Source organism: Ambystoma mexicanum, chromosome 10, assembly GCF_040938575.1.
Source record: "Ambystoma mexicanum isolate Mex_15411 chromosome 10, UKY_AmexF1_1, whole genome shotgun sequence".
NCBI lineage: Eukaryota > Metazoa > Chordata > Amphibia > Caudata > Ambystomatidae > Ambystoma > Ambystoma mexicanum.
Genome location: NC_090932.1, coordinates 92,933,795 through 92,951,572, shown reverse-complemented (window position 1 = coordinate 92,951,572; position 17,778 = coordinate 92,933,795). Strand labels below are relative to the sequence as shown.

The 17,778-nt window shown below is 43.9% G+C and overlaps 1 long non-coding RNA gene across 1 annotated transcript in view; it reads right to left on the bottom strand.

Annotated features, from left to right (window-relative positions):
- The window catches only part of LOC138493129 (uncharacterized), a 364,623-nt gene extending 347,949 nt beyond the window's left edge, over nt 1-16,674 (bottom strand). The window contains exon 1 of the long non-coding RNA XR_011276272.1: nt 16,595-16,674. This is a non-coding gene — a long non-coding RNA (uncharacterized lncRNA). The remainder of the gene's footprint in view (nt 1-16,594) is intronic.
- Between the last annotated feature and the right edge of the window lie 1,104 nt (nt 16,675-17,778).

Genomic DNA, 17,778 nt, shown 5'->3' with positions numbered 1-17,778 from the left:
GTACCAATGGGGTAACTTCTTCCATGCTTAAACCTGTTTATCCTCTCCTTATATAAACACTTTATTATGTTTTACGTTTCACAAACAAAGTCAACAATATGAGCGAGCACCAATCGTCGCAAGCTCCAATCCCGCTTTTTTTAAAAATATGTTACTCTTATTTTCTCAAACAACAACCATCAATCCATATCATACAACATTTTTCTATTCAATCGCACAGTTTTCATGCTATTTTCCCCCAAAAATGTTCTTACCTCTTGACGTTAAAAAGAAAAAGAACACAAAACAGACAAGACAGACTCCGGCCGGCTACATAAATCTCATGCCACCTGCTTCCTCAAATGCATTCTACCCCTATTTGTTATTCCAACATGGAATATAAGCCCATTTCTTTCACAACGTCTTTAACAGATTCTGGTCTCCTATATCGTCCAATACATCCAGGACCTTAAATGAAGGCTTCTTCTAGCGCTCTTTTAAAACCTAGGTATCTGGGCGTATACTCCTCTCTCGTGTTATTCTCCCGGTATCTCTCTCTATTGCTCGGCCACCCTTGAGTCAATATTTTCCCCTTATACATACATTATACTCTTACTCTGTCGTTATTGTAATCCCTCCTCCCTCCTTTACCTTCCCTTGCTTGTTTAAGGCATAACATTTTTTGCCAAAGCATTTAGTCTTTTTCACTCACCGTTCGCATTTATTTCCTCTCCCGCCTTTCCATGCTGCTCGTCCGATCGGGTGCTCATAGAAGTGGGAAGGGATTCTTGGGTGAATTCAAAGGTTCCTTCAGACCTAACCTGCAAGGCTTTTACTTAGGCTAACCACTATCTACGGGGAGCTTCTCGTTCTACTCATCCCGATGGCAAAGGACTTGTGATATTGCCGAGGAACTGGAGCTACTTATGTCGACAGCCAATGGGTGTCTTATCTAATCGATTCTAATTGATCCATCCTCTGCTACCGAGTGTGCAGTATGGACCTGAGCCGGCCGATAGGACTGGGGGTTTCCAAACAGCACTTTAAGATGACCAGCTGCACCCTTGAGATGCATTGGGATGCAGATTCGTACTCTTGCACCAAATTAATAGTGACAACTCAATAGTTTGGCAAGGGGAGTCCGTTTAATGACAAGTACAAAAAACGGGGAGTTCAATGAATATCAGCAATTGCTCGATCTGCCTTCTCGCTTCAACTCCAATTAATTTCAGAAAAAACATAAGATTTATACCAAAAACTCATCACCACGGACGTGTAACTCTTAAAACTTAGCATGCAACTTGATTGGTTCTAGGAAGGTAACTTTAATATAGGTACTATGTCTGTATATGGTAGCTGGGAGAGGGGATTGGATACACAATGTCTGGGGGGGCACCTAAGCCCTCCCTTCACAATGGCCACTGTAAATGTCACTAAAAGTACTACCTCTCATTGGTTCTCCTAACTGCAGGACCCTAGATTACATGGTCCACTATGATTGGGTTGGCATCAACCCCACTCATACTTTTCCACTTGCGCTTAGCAGTGTGCAGAATAGCAAGCCAGGTGCAGGGAGTTCATCTGCACCCTGGCTTCCCTCCAATTATTGTTACAATCAATCATCACCTCAGTGGTCATGTGTCAATTATTTCTTTGTAATTGGCCTCGAGTCTGCTTCTTGGTCTGGGAAAGTTAAGGCGTCTGGATATGGCAAAAGTCCATGCATAGGTGAGAAAGTTTCATCCCGTTCTGCTTGCCTGGTCACGTGATTCCGACACCGTGAAATCGGCCTTTCCATCATGCAATTTCGTGTATTTGATTTAATTCTGCCAGTCGTCTGCCATCTGTGGCTTATCTTGACCTTTCTGAACAGGATAATCTGTTCTTCTTTCTCTTTAATTGTATCCACTGTTGGCCTTTTTTGAAGCTGTTATGACCTTGGCTTCTTGGCATGGTTACCTTTGGCTGAGTTTCTTTCCGTCTTTAATTCTCGATTTGTTTGCTGTGAAACTCTCCACTTGAGACCTTTAGTAACCTATAGTTGATTCTGCTCTTGTGCATAGTGGAACTATACTTATATAAAGTGCTTTTTGAGGTAGATATATGTATAGGTGGCACTTGCCACAATCTATTTTGCTACTAAGCATAAGCAAGCCTCACGATTTCTTGGCTTCTTACAGTTTCTTGCATCTGTACACGTTTAAACTAACTGAATATCTTCATCGTGCATATGGCATACGCTTCTGACATCTTGACATCAATTGTTGCACTTTAGGCTCAAGACGTCGCTTATCCATGTTATTTAGTCTCTTTTAGTCATTTTTGTCAGGTCATTATATCTTCAATATGTGAGTCAGTCTGGGTTCTTATGACATCACCATTCATCTTCCTTCAGTATCTTTTTAGCTTCTTCGGGGATTACATTCTGACAATCGTCATTCTGTCCCACTTGTCGATATGGTTTCCTCAATGGGTACCTTACTGTCCAGATTTTCTTAGGTGTCGGTACTTCAATAGGTGCTGTTATTCTAATAGGTACTGGACAGAGCCCAACTGCGGCTCACTGCTGGTTTATTTGCTCATCATACGTCACATTTCGGCGTGAACGTTGCTGGTACTTCGAAAGGGGTGGCTGGAGTGCGAATCTTGCTTGGCACTTCCTCTTCAGACTGTTCACAGGGATAATGGCCTCTGTGAGAAACCTGAGGGCGGCCCCACATATACTTCCCTGGGTCCTCTTCTCAGGTGGCCAGGGAAAGGCCGTCGCTCTTGGATCCCAACCCTGGGGGTGTGGAAGTGAGGGAGGATCATCTAGGAGGAGGTTCTTTGGGGATTGGGAATGAGGCAACCTCAGGCAAAATACAGTATTCTGCATTCCCCTTTCAGGAAGAATCCTCTGTCCCAGAGGCAGTTATGGGATATTGCTATTCCTTTCCCACGGGCCCACGGTGTTACGACTCTAAGTGTACCAGAATGAGGATAAGGAAGAGAGGCGTAACAGACGAGGCATGGTATTCCACTTTCCCTATCAGAGACCAACCTAGCCCTATTCCACTCTTTATGGGCTTTTGTAAAATCTCCCTCCTTTGTTCCCCACCTTTTATCTTTGACAGTACTGGGATGAAGAAGGGCTGACTAAGAGTGATAAACACTAACACCTCATTTCACCATTTCACCACTCTAGTTCTGGGATGAAGAACATGTCTGTAGAATACTTTAAAGGTCAGGCATGTCCTTTTAATTATGGTCAGGCAAGCCCAATTGAAAGTCCACACCTGCAACCTGTCAAAGGTTTGCAGATGTATAAAGGGAAATAAAAAGTGCAGCATAGAAAGTAACAGGGAAGCCTGTGTGGCAGAGACCAACAGGGGGTCCGTGTTGTGAGGAGGTAGCCGTGGTGGGACTTGACAGGAAGACAGGATGCCGGCCGATGTCCCAGAGACCTGTGGAAGCAAGGGCAAGTTGGGCTGTTGAGCCGCCACATGTGGCAACCTCTGCGTCCAGAGGAGTAGAGGACGCCGAGACCGGTGAGTGTCGGGGCAGGTCACACAGCATTGGGGCGTTCCTAGTGGGCTATACCTAGGCTGTCAAGTGCCACATGCATTTATTAAATATCGAACTCAACAAAACACTAAACCAAGGCTAAATTATGGTTATTGAATGCCGAACTAAACAAAACTTTGTAAACACAGCTGAATGATGTGTATTGACGTTTATTGAATGCCGAACTGAGTGAAACTTTGAAACAAAGATGAATCACGTATATTGAATATCAAACTGAATGAAAACCTTCAAAATGAGCTAAAGTAAGCTTAATACATACAGAGCTGAATAAAACCTTATGGGCAAAGCTAACATTGGATGACAACCAAAAGGGAAAGTGCCCATTTGTAAGCAAATTACTGAAAAGAGTGCAAGTAATTGCAAGAAATACAATAGAAAGGTTGGGCGTGAGAAAGACCACCATTTTATGAATGAATACAGTGCGGCAAGGCCAAAGACTGACACAAAGTGTGCAACACATGGCAAAGACAAGAGGCTAACCAGGAGAAACCAACAGGGTGTGAAAGTTCACACAGAACCAAGAGGCCGGCCAAGAGAAACAAGTAGGGGATCTGACAACTGCGCCTAGACTAGTGAGCCCTAAATGGTGAAAGTCAAAGCCACTGTGAAATAAACCAAGAACGAGTACTGTGAGTGAACTGATAAAGCAAACTAGAAGGAGTGTCAAGTGGACCTAGTTGTATGTTGGACTTTGAAAGATTTAAATCCATGCAAATTGTTACGTTGAAATCTTGGGAAAGGGAACCCTGAGATTTGATGAACAGCAAATTCTGTCTTGAGGATGGATCCTCAAAACCCCTTTTTTGTGTGAACTATGTTGTATTGAACTTGAGAAGGGAACCCGAGGATTATGTGGAACTGTATTGCCTTGAACTGGGAAAAGATACTTTTGTCACCTTTGTGGAACTTTCTTGAACTTGGGGAAGTGGAGCTGAAGAGTAAGCTGAGATCTGGAAGAAGGTCGGAACATTGTGTTGATCACCATTTCTTTCATCATTGACATTCCTGCACATTGTTTAGATTTAGTTGTGAGGGCAAGGATAGGTTTTGGACACAGACAGACTTGAACTCTTTGAATCAGATTTTCCTTAGTTTCAATCAGGTCAGGAAATCCTACCTTAGCATAAGACAAGTTAGGCCTTATACCATCCTGACATTTGAGTTCATAAACATTCTTTGTTTGAACTTTGAATCTGTTGTCTGTGTCTTGGTTCATGATGCCTTCACACCTCTTATCACTGGATCTAAGATCCCACTTAAATATGCTAGTGGTTTGTGTCCTAGGGTGGACATTGCCAGTCAATTTGAATGAGAGAATAGGAACAATCTGCATTGTAATCAGGAATCCCTAGAATGGGTGCTGTACATATTGCCTTTTTAACTCATTGAATGCATCTATCATCTATCATCTCACCTATCCAAGCTATGTCACTGCCATCTTTCTGAGTTTCCTTGAGTCCTTTTAGAATAAGGTCTAATGCATGTACTGTAATCAAAGACCAATCCCTGCAGTAATTACAAAGGGCCAGAGATTGTTGCATCCCCCTCACTGTTCATGGTTTGGCAGTTTTCATGATTGCTTCTGCTCTTTCAAGGGTCATGTTTTTCCCTCTTGAGATATCAACTGTCCTGATTACAAGACCTCTTCCTGGCAATATTGTAATTTCTCCTTTTCTACTTTGTACCCCTTCTCTGCCAAGATGGTCATCATCTGTATTGAGCCTTTTCTGCACTACTCTTCTGTTTCGCTGCACACCAGAATGTCATCTATGTACTGGACCACTTCACTGTTGAGGTGTATTTTCCCTAGGTACATCTGAAGATCCTGTTAAAGATTGACGTGGACACCCAGTACCCTTGGGGTTAACAAGTGTGTTTTCACTCCTGATTTCTATATGAAAACAAAGCCAAGTCTTGTCCATTTACCTGCTCCCGATGTCAGAGATGGTCATTTGTGCCTCAAATTATAGTTATCCAGTTGCACCCATGGCATATATTCCGGGCGTCGTCCCCCTTTTTCTGACAGTGGAAATTGCGTCCATCTCACCCCTCGTTCACATCCAGCTACAACCTTCCTTTTGATGATGATAATGTACTCAACCTATCTACTTATGGGGTTGTCTCCCCCAAACAATGCGATCACCCTTTTGGACGTTTGGGGTATGGTACAGGTTCTGACCTTTCCTCTTCTGGTTCTTCCAGATCAGACCATGCTATCACTTTCCCTGGGCATAAGCCTGTAGAGAGGCTTTGCGTGGCCTCTTCTCCATCCTCATTTTCACTTTCATATCTCTCCTCATTGACCCCCAACTTCCTTCATCTTCTTTGTCCTCAAAATCTAATCTTTTTAAGGAGCTCATTCTGTGCAATCCCTTCATTGCTTTTTCCAATACGCTCTCTTCTCTTTGTGGGAGACCCTATTACACTCCTGTTTATATTACGGACAACTCCACTGTCCCTCCTGCTTCTGTACAAATGACCACTCCTCCTTCGTATTGCTGCTCCCTCATCGTCATCTGGGAGAATACAATTTTTGATTATCACATCCATCTCCCTAATGCATCTTTCTAAACTCCTTTCTCTTTCCTGGTCATGTTCCTTGCTTTTCTCCTTTTCTCAAAACATGCATTTCCTGACAATCTTCTCAGCTTCTTTTCACTGTCTCTCTTGGCTTCGATCCATCTCTTGCTCTATCTGCCTCCCTTTTTCTTCCTCGCTCTCACTTTCTCCACTTCTCTTTGCCTTTCTCTTCCTTCCTTTAGTGTTCCCGCTCTTTCCCTTTCTTCTCTGTAGCTTGTTCATTTTCTCTTTCCTCTAGCTCCCCTTTCTCCTCTTCCTTTTGCTTCCTTTCTTTCTCTCTAAACTTAACGTTTCTTTTCTCTTTCCTTTTCTTCATCAATTATTCTGTCTAATTCTTTCTTCTTCCTCCTGCTTCCTTCTCTGCCATGCTGTTTCTTCCTGTTTTCTTTCCTCTTCTTCTTCGCCTCTTTCCTGTCTCTCCTTAACTTCCCTTTTTCTTTAGCATCGTTCATGTTCCTTCCCTCTAATTTAAGCAATATCTGTCCTCTCACTGACTCATTCGGAGTGGTCTCTGTTTCTTCCTTATTTCGCTGTCTCCCTTTCTGTCTTTGAATCTCTTGCTCAAGCCTCTGTTAGCTCTGCCTACAGTTCGCAGCAATCGTTATACTCATCGCACATTTACAGTGGTTTTTGTTTGTTTAATTGAGCTCCATTAATAGCATCCTCACTACTGTAAGCAGGGGGCGCATATGCAGGCTTAGTGTATCCTGCTGTTGCTTTCAATTCTTTCAATGAGTAGAATCCCTGCCCTTCATTGGATGGATTGATGCTCTGGGGAGGAGGAGGAGGAGTTGAGGGTGCTGTTCCCTCCCCTTGGTGCTGATTAAGCATCCACTCTCTCACGAGTCAATCCTCTGCTTCGTCTCATTCCCCAAACATCTTCCATAGCTCTTGAATAGCTAATCGTTTTTGTAGTTTCAATCCTTTATACACAACGTGCAAATATGTTGTCAAGTGTTGCAGCACTGATTGCGAGAACGTCCCCTCCTGGGGCCAGGGCATAAACATTTTGCCTGCTGTGCCTCAAACCCATTCAGTACTTGTGTATTTTGGTCTTATATCTAGGCAGTGACTTGCATAAATGCATAAGGGGAGTGTCTTCCATGTTGGCATGTCACACTCTTAACTGCAGATATTTACTGGACCTTAACAAACCTTCAAACGTTCTACCTCTTCTGTTCCTCCTTCACAATCTCCTGTCAATAATACTTTCCTCTATTTCCAACACTTTCTACATCTCTTCTCAACCTTCTCGGCTATAGAAACTATTTGGGCACGTACCATAAATGCCACGCTTTCTCAGAACCACGCCCTTTGGGTACAAACCACAGCTCCATGTGCTCTACGATGTAAACCAACATCCGCAGAACATTGTTTTTCAAAGTTCAACCCACTTTTCACCCTTCCACTGTTTGTTTGTTTGTTTCTTGATTTGTATAGCGCACCAAACCCGTAGGTATCTGGGCGTGTAGCATGAAATTTCAGATTACAGTTGCACATACAAAGAAGTTACCAAACATTATATAGACATAGAGCAGGTGACATATTCTACAAAACAGAGGAAGGTACATTACAATAAAGCAGGTAAGTGTTCAAGCGGTAGTATGACTTGATTGAGGTGAAATGTCATTCATAGCTAGCCAGTTTTCAGTGTTTTTCCTAAAGCTTTTGAAGGTCTGGTCAGTTCGCAGATGAAGGGGGAGGGAGTTCCAGTATTGGTCAGCCTGAACAGGGAAACAAATGCCTCCACATCCCTTTTCACATTAAATCTAGGAACTGCGATGCAGCAAGAGTTTACTGTCCTTGTGGGGTGTGAAGAGGATTTTTCACTATTTTTTCTCTTAAGTACTGCGGAGCAGCATTATTTAGGCATTTATGGGTGATGGAAACAATTTTAAACTGTATCATCCTATCCTTGATAGAAAGCCATTTGTGCATTCTCCTGGCCTCAGAGATGTGTTGCTTCCTTGGAATGCTTAATGCTGTTCTAAGTGTATTATTTTGTAATATTTGATGTTTGTTTGTGATGTGTTTGCTAGCTCCTACACATAGGGCGTTGCAGTAATCGAGTTTAGAAAGAATTAAAACTCTCGCTAGTGTGATACAGCTCTTAGTAGATAAAAAAGGCTTACACGCATGTATCAGTTTGCACATGTACACTGTTGCAGAGGCCGTAGCATTAACATGTTTGCCCAGGTTCAAGGCTAAATCCAGGTAAAAACCTAAAGTTTTTGTCTCCTCTGCGTCTTTAATGACAATACCATCAATATTGAAAGATGACTATTGGCTACCAAGTTTATTGAGGTTGACCGGGGCTCCTAGGATCAGAATCTCCGTCTTGTCATCATTCAGGCACAGGCCATGGGCTGCCATCCATGCCTGAATGATTAGATATATTTCATTGACTAGGGCCAAGTCTGTATCATAATCACCAGAGAGGGGTAAGAGTGGGTGTCATCTGCATATTTCATGTAGGTGACACCCAGATGATCCAAGTCATCAAATAAAGGCTTTGTAAATATATTATACATGGTAGGTGAAACACAAGAGCCTTGCGGTACAGCACATGTGATGGGAGACGGATCGGCAGTGACCAAAGGTGAAAAGACTCTCATGGACCTGTTATTAAGAAAGGTTTAATTGAATCCAGTCTGTGGCTTCTTGGGGGAAATTGGCAGCATTGGACAAGTGTTTACAAAGCACTTTGTGATCCACCAAATCAAAAGCTGCTGATAAGTCTAATAGGAGTAGACACATTGCCTGTTATCATTAAGTTGGTCAATTTGCATTGTCAAATCTATCAAGGCGTTTTCTGTGCCATGAAGAGTTCTGAAACCCGATTGTCTTAGTCCTAGAAGGTTGTTAGTCTCTAGATACAGCAGAATCTGGAGATATGCAGCTTTGTCTAGTATTTTAAGTATGGAGGGGACAGTTGTGATGGGCCTATAGTTAGTTGGAATGGTTGGGTCCAATGATGATTTCTTTAGCAATGGTAGAACCCACGCATCCTTTAGATTTGTAGGGACATTGCAGGTGTGAAACGGTGCGTTTATTAGTTTAGTGATAAATGGAGCCAGGTCTGTGGCGGCTTCTTTGATTATTTGGGCTGGGCAGATATCACCCTGGCATCTTGCTGGCTTAAGCGAGGCAATAATCTTTTCCACCTCTCCAGATCGTGACTTCAGAGAATTTGAATCCCTGGAGGGGTTTAGGAGGGTGTTCTTGGGGTCTATAGTGGGTCTCTGATTTGGTAAGGATAAGCCTTTTTGCAGACATTTTATTTTGGAGGGTAACAATTTTATTGGAGAGTGCATTTTGGATGTTAGTCAAAGTCCAAAATGTGTATTTCGGATTCCAAAAATCCATAAAACACATAAAGCCAACATAATACAGACAATGATAAAACCCATCCTTTAAGAGCATCCACAAGAAGCACATTGTAAATTAAAAAAAAAAATTAAACAGTCACAAGGTTAAAAATAAAAACATAAAAAATACAATATATACTTCCAATACTGATACATTTTAGAACATATATAAAAACAATATGCCCTATTCAAAACCACTCAACATAGGGATCAATGGCATTCCTCACCCTGAATCCTTAGTATCCCCTTTCTAAAATACATCACTCTTTTCAGATAGGTAGACTGGCAGAATATTAACAGATGTGGCAAATTCCCAGTACTATACCCACACACCGGGCAGGCAGCAGAATCTGGATAACCTTTCCAGTTCACGGTGTTCCCTCGTAAGAGGAGACCGTCGAACCTTGCCTGAGTGATTAACCAACGGTCTTTTTTATGGACACCCAAGATTAAATACAGTTGAATCACAAAGGGCCAGCTAATCTTTACATGCAATTTGGCAGGATTATGGTCATACTCCAGAAGTATTCTCTGCTTGGCAAACGCTTCACCCAGAACAAGTTAATACCCATTCGCCATTGGTTTGGATAGGAGAGCTGCTAGAGGAAAAAGAAAACTTAAATTGGCCTCTCCTAAGGCTTTTGCTATATAGTCCAGCCAAGGAATTTGTTGCCACCCTGTCCTCTCCAAAACAGAACTAATGAGGAAGTGAAAGAGAGGCATGAGCATTCGCCCATAGCCGAACCGTATAGGGGCCAATGCCCACTGATCCTCCCAAAATTCCATGCCCAATTCTCTATGAATAGCAGTGCATGCTGAAGAGTTATGGAGTCCAATAACCTCCTCAAAAATATAATCTCCTTGACTTGTAACTCACCAGCCTTCTGGAAACCCCACAATTGAGCCCCAGATGATGTAACTGCCTTTGCTTGTGTGACATAAATCTTAGATACTGCATCTAACGGTTGACCCTCACAACGGGACATGAAGCGAAAACTATACCCTATTTGTTGGCTCATTTTAGCGGACTGCTTAGTTAGGTGTGCATTCCCCGTGATGGCTTCCAAGAATCTAATCCCCAGGTAATCAAAGACCTTCACCTTGGGGATAACTTCTCCAGCACAAATCATGGGTCGCACTGCAGCTGGCCGTTTTCTGCCCACGCATGCCATCACAGCTGATTTTTTAGAGTTCATTTTTAACCACAAATTGCTCATAAATGCTGCATACGCATTAATCAAGGTCTGCAATGCTCTCGGGGGCCTGGCTAGCAATACAGTGTCATCCGCGTAAGCTAGCACAGGAAATGCCCGACCACCCCCAATACCAAAAAATCTGCCAAAATAGTCAACAAATCCTTCGAGAGGTCATTAATATAGAGGCAAAAACAGATTTGGGCTAGAACACAGCCCTGCCTCACTCCACAGCCGACCCTAAAGCACGCTGTGCAGTGATCCCCTAGACCACTGCAAACACAAGCCTCATTATTGTTGTGGATTTCCATCAAAACCTTCAGCATGGCCCCAGGGCAGCCCATGGACCTGAGCACTGCCCAAAGCTTTGGCCTGTCTATCTTGTCAAATGCCGTGCTCAGGTCCATAAAGGCTAAATATACCACCTCTCCCCTACAAAAGACTGAGTTTGCCACCAGAAGATACAAATTAAGGCTCTGCTCCATAGTGCCTACTCCCGGGCAGAAGCCAAAATGAATGTCAGAAAGAACCATCTGTTCCTTCAGCCAGGTTTCAATATGGCCTAGTATGTTAGTACACGATACTTTATCCTTAGTGCACAAATCCTCAGGTGGGATAGGGGATTCCAATTCCCTCAAGATCACAAAGAGTTCCTTAGTACTGGAACTGGCTTTGTTGATCCTGGCGTTGTAGGTTTCGCTTTGTATTTGGTAGACATTTCGGTCAAATTGTGTTTTTTTTCTTTGGAAGGGATATTTTTCCACAGGACTTCCAATTTTCTTTTCTCTGCCTGCAAGTCTTTTAGCTGAGGTGTGAACCATGAGTTAAGGTGTGCTCTAGGTTTATGTTTACACATTTTGACTGGGGCGATAGTGTCTAGAGCTTGTGTCATAGTAGAGTTATATAGGTCTACTAGTGCGGCTGGGTCCGAGGACTCTGGTGATGAGTTCAAGGTGGGAATCAGGAGGGGCAGAAGATTATCTGCTGTGATGTTCCGTTTGTTCCTGGTGGGTAGAGACGGAGCAATCAGGTTAGTCTTACTTATCAATCGCTTGGCGGTTGTGGTGAAAGATACTAAATGATGGTCGGTCCACGTCTGGGGTTTGACCGATGTTATTATAGTCTTGCAATTGAAATCTGCTACCCAGTTTAATGCCTTTGCGTGTTGGTCGTTAGGATCATGGAAACCCAGGTTGAAGTCACATAACAGTGATATTTGGGAGGTAAGTTTGATATTAGCTAACAGTATTGTAGTGATGTCTTCTTCAAAGGATCCAATGGGACCAGGAGGTCTGTAAACTAGGTGGATAGAGAGTGCTTGAGTCAGTTGTGGTTAGTTTGACCGTGAGTAATTCATATGACTTAACGATGGGAGAGGTGGATACTCTGAGCCCTAGGCTCGACTTCGCAATGAAAGCAATGCCGCCTCCTTTTGAGGTAACTCTGTCTGCTCTCACAATAGTATACTTGTCAGGTATGGCCAGTAGCAGAGCCAGTCCTGCCACGGCTTGCAGCCATGTCTCGGAGATGGCTAGGAAGTTTAGTTCTCCAGTATTAATTAAGTCGGCTATATCTATGGCATGTGCAACCATAGATCTGGCATCTATTAAGGCATCTTTGAGGTGAGGGCTAGTAATGAGAGAGGGGTTAGGGCAGTACTTCCTTTGGTTGCCTCTTGTTTTTTTTAGTATAGTTAGTGTTAGGTGTGTGGTTGTTTGGCACTAGGAGAGGACTAGGTTTAGCTAACGGTTTAGTCTGTAAGTAGATGTATCTGGCAAGTCTAGAGCCAAGCCTGCCGTTTCTGACTCCAATGGAGCAAGGCTGGTTAGGTGTTGGTTTCGTGGCATAAAGGTTAATCCATTGACTAGGAGTTATAGTATCTGCTGAGTCGGTCGGGCTAGCTAGATTTAAATTGTGGAGCTTAATACCTAGATTTAAATTTGGTAGGAATGTAAATGTTAAAGGTATTTGTACCGCGCACCGTCACCAACGGAATTGGTCCCCAGGCGCTTAGGCGGATCTGTAAGCGATAAAGGTGGGATGGGTTAGTAAAGTGAAGAAGGGAGTAGGATAGTGAGAGGAGTGGTGTTCTGTTGGCAGCTTCAACTCCATATACACCGGGTGCTGAGCTTTGGTGCGGCTATCGGATTGGAGTCAGTCCGCGTGTGCTGTTGTTCCGGCTTATGTGTTGTTGCAGTGTTGTGAAGTGCGTGCGGCTTAATGTGCAAGAGATGGTTGTGAGTTTTTTGAGTGAGATAAGTATGCAGAGTTTGAGCTTATATTGGTTAGTGGGTAACCTGACCTTTACCATGCTAACATTTGTAGTTCTGTCTGAGTGTGACACCTGTTGGCCCTCATATTCCCACCTATACGCAGCGGTCTAATGTTTGTATGAGGCTATACTTCAGATGTGAGAGGAATTTAGTGGGTTTGATCCCCAGTAGCGTAGAGGAAGTCAGTCATTGTTGAGTGTTTAAGCTTTGGCTGATAAGAGTCAACCTCTATGGCACAGTAGCAGGTTGCTGCTAAAGTGAAGAGAAGTATAACTGTACGGTGGTTGGTGGCATGCATAGTATAGGAGGAAAAGGGCAACTATGCATTGGAAGAGCAGCAACCTGTGACCCAGCTGGATACTCTGCCATGCGCTGTAGGGATGCTTGTAAAACTGGGTCCCTAATGGACTGAATAGATTGTGTGTGCGCTACAGGCTGATGAAAATGGCTATCTACAGTCTGCATCAGGCTCCGTCAAAACAGCAAAACTGCTAGTAGTCGCTGTAGGCCATGTGCCGATGCAATAGCAATTATGATAGTGTATATATTATGCATTGTACTGTATGTGGAATAGTCAAAATGAGATGACTTCACAGTATCATTTATACAGCAGAACACGGGCATTTAACCCCTAGACAAGTCAGCTTCATAGTAATTACAATCAATATAGACTATCAGTGGCGGCTGGTGACTTTGAAAGCTGGTGGGGCGTACATTTCTCCGGGAGAATTTTGAAGTGAGCGAGCGAGGCCAACCCACATCAATGTAAATTGGCTTCTAAAGTGTGCAATTTACTATCCAAACCCACAGAAATATGACATAAAATCATTAGGTTTTATATACTAATGGTGGTACATTATTCTTTCGTGTGCAGGTGTGATGGTGTATTTTACAGCAGTTTGCATTGAGAATACCTGGTACTATGGTGTATGTATAAAGACATTCATTATATAGATATCCAGTAATGATGGAAAAATATAATTTTGTCATGCTTTTACTGGCATTCATATGCCTTCATCCAGATCTGCTGTGCTGGCCAAACTTAATTCTCTAATGTCTTATATTGAGAACACAGATTTTTCATCAGGGCCATACTAAGACACAGATAACCCCCCCCCCCCCTCCCTACACAGTGGTGTAGCGACCATTGGGCAGATTGGGCTTTAGTGTCCCCACCTTGAAATGTTGGGGAACAGGAGACAGTTAATTCTCACAGCAGTCCTTAAGTGTATGGTTTCAGACGTGAAGGAGAGAGTTAACTGCTTGTAACATTGAAGGTGCACCAGAATAGTCTCATTAGAGTGTATAAAGAAGTTAGATGCTCCCACACAAGTAAGTTTGCCCTTCTCCCAAACTCTCTGAAGTTACCTCCTCTCCCTACATTTGAAGTATTAGCCCCCTGCCCACCGAAATGTGTTGCCTTATATATTAAAAAAAAAACATAGTCCCTGTTACCAAAGGCTGTTCTGTTCCACCATGCCTCCCAGTGTCAAATGACAAAAGTGGTGAGGTTTAAAATAAAACTGCCTTTGATGTTGAAATGCAATTAGGTAAAACAGCCCAATTAAAGCACTACAGGATGCAGGAAGGAGGCCTGGGCTGCAGAATATTCTCAGCATCTGGTGTTGTCTGTCCTGTTTGTAGGAGGGTTTTCTCACCTTGACTAATGACCAATGACCAGCCTGGTCCCATGGCTTGCTGTCCTCGACATGTTAGGCCCCAGTGGGACAAGGAGGTGTCATTCATCCTTGAGGTACTGGGCTTCATCCAAAGCACCAGTGTGTCCCCTTGTTACTGCTATCGTGTGGGGGCGGGGGGTCTAACACTTGAAATTGGCTGCTTCGGTTTAACACAGCTGTGATAAACCCAGCAGGTGACCAGTGTTCCCTCCAGAATGGGTCAGTGATTTACCCTCAATGAGCATACATGCACGGGAAGCATATTCCGGGAGAGTGAAATTGTGTTTTCAATGGATTTCCACTCCAGTAACCGTGGTAAATTAGCAAAACCCCAAAGGTCTGGCCATGTTTGGAAGTGTGCATTAAATGAGGAAAAATTAGAAGTTGCATAAATTATGTAACAGAATAAAACGTGAGGTAATTCTGAAGGGCGGGCAGCTCGTCTTAACAATTAAAAAATACTATAAAAACACCCCCAGCCCCCATCAGTGTCTAAAATACATTGCATGTGACCAGAACCAAAAGTCCCCCAATAGCTATTTTACAGTGGTTTAACCACAATACGTTGGTGGGAGGGGATGCATTACAGCTCCTTAAAGGCAGAAAACCCCATCACCCAATAATATACAGACAACTACCACTCTTAAATGCAATAATAATGGAAGGAAGAGAGGTCAGGGTCAAAATACAGGGTTAACTCTTTACCCTCTTTACCCTCTTACTAGAGCAGGTTCATCTGTGGCATTCATTAAGTGGTATCTAGGCACAGTAGTTGCCATTCCTTACGGATTGCTGTGCTTTGCACCTTCGTAACTTAACCCATAACTTATAAAGGCAGAATCCAGCGGGTGGCAAGAGGCACTGCGCAGCTGCAGTTGGGTGTGGGCTGACCATTAAAGGGGACTTGGTGGCAGGAGGCCTGAAAGGTGATAAGATGGCCATACACAGCATGCGTGCAAAAAAAGGGAAGTAAAAGTGAGAAATGAGATGAGGGGCAAATACATCAGTGAGGCGGATTATCATATCCTTAAACCAGCAGCAGAGCAGTGATCTTAGCGTGCAATGCGTAGTGTGTGGCATGCTAAGTGTTGCTATAAACATGCTCCTTTTGAAGCCTGCTAACTCTCTGCTTGACCTTCCATAAACAATGCAATTTTTGCAAATTTTGCAATACAACATGAAAGAATTTTTAAAAATGGTTTTACCTGTGTTGTATGTTACCCTTGTCTGATTTAACGCGGTTTGTTGCAAAAGTATTAACCGGGTTAGATCCCTGAATAGAACATACATTTGAATTAAGTGCAGTGAATCTTTGATCATTCGTTTCCTTTCCAAATTCACATGTCTCCATTTGCTAATATTAATAAGTGAGCAGTCTCAAGAAAAGTGGAACATTGAAAAATGCGCGTCAACTGTTTATAAACAGATTGTATAAAAAATACCGCCTGTGTATTATTGATTTTGACAAGTGCCACAAATTGGAGGCGAATGTAATTAGGTATGTGACTTCAATGCTTGGGGAATAAAGACAAAAGCGTGCTTTACTGTTTCCCCTCAATAAATACGTGCGTATATGCTAACTACATGATGCTAGCTGAGGTGCCTTGCTCATTAAGCACAAATTTTGCCAAAAATTAATGTGCTCGTAATGCGAGCGCTCATAAATATACTTTTTACTTGCTGACTTTAAAAATGCCACATTTTCAAAGTGCGCGCGTATAAACTTTGCCAAAAATTAGAGGCACTACAGTACAGACTGGGCACACTGTGCCAAACCGTATGCCACATCTGTCGCGCTGGCAGTGAGAGCCGAGCGTTGATGCAGGGCCTACCTGGCCTTACCAGCATCGGTGACACACTTAACATCACAACTAGGCCCTGCATTCCCAGTGCATGGCTTGGACAGTCCTGGGAGCACCGTACGGAAGTGTCCTTCTCACTAACACACACACGCTTACCAGCCTGGCTGTGTACGAGATGGGGGCCCTCTGCTGTTCTCTGTGCAGCTCAGAAGTCTTCTACTTCTACAGTCAACAACAACTCGGCAGGAACTGAGAAGGGGGCCCCGGATACAAGCGTGCGCCCATCATCCCACCCACAAACATGAATGTCATTGGCTGACAAACAGCCAATGACATTCCAATAAATTCCTTGTTGCTATGCCAAGTTACAGTGGGTGTCAGATCCTGACAGTGGTGCGCTGTTTGCGCACAGATCAATACTGGCGGGGCCACCTCTCTAGCGCCCCGCCAGCATCTTATATTCCATGAAGCTACGTAAAATACGTGGCGCTACGAGCTCCACGCATTTTACATTGAAAAAAGCTGCGGAAAATGGGACGCGCCCCTGCTCTGTCAGTGTGGCAGGCCCAGCAGCCATGAAGACAGCACATCAACATTAGACCGGCTGGCAGATTCATTATTTAATCATTTAATTTGCTGCCACGCTGTGCAAAAATTATGCAGAGCAGAAGGCGAAGATCAGAGAACTTGTGTGAACACTGTTCTCTTCTTCTGCACACTTCCTTGGTGTTGTGGGGGCTATGGGTGGGGGGGCGGCGCCCCTCCGCCCTATTAAAGCGGCCGCCACTGTAGACTATGCAGTTTATAGCAGGCTATGCATTGCAGTCAGGCATAGATATCTCATAGGTAGCACGAGTTAACCAAGTGTTTAGCTTACGATCGTTGGGCTTGCTATAGGCCGTGTTGGGAGGGCCCTGAGGTGCACACTGAGGAGTGAGGCAAGGATATGTGGGCTTGCTATAGGCCGTGTTGGGAGGGCCCTGAGGTGCACACTGAGGAGTGAGGCAAGGATATGTGGGCTTGCTATAGGCCGTGTTGGGAGGGCCCTGAGGTGCACACTGAGGAGTGAGGCAAGGATATGTGGGCTTGCTATAGGCCGTGTTGGGAGGGCCCCGAGGTGCACACTGAGGAGTGAGGCAAGGATATGTGGGCTTGCTATAGGCCTTGGGCTTGCTATAGGCTGTGTGCCAGGGCCGTCACGAGGGGGGTTCAGGGGGGGCAAACTGCCCCGGGCCTCGCGCTTGCTGGGGGCCTCGCGGCCCCCTCCTAAGTGGAAGGCAGCACAGTTTCCCGTGTCCTTTATTCACACGGGGGACTGTGCTGCCCCTGCAATGATTTTG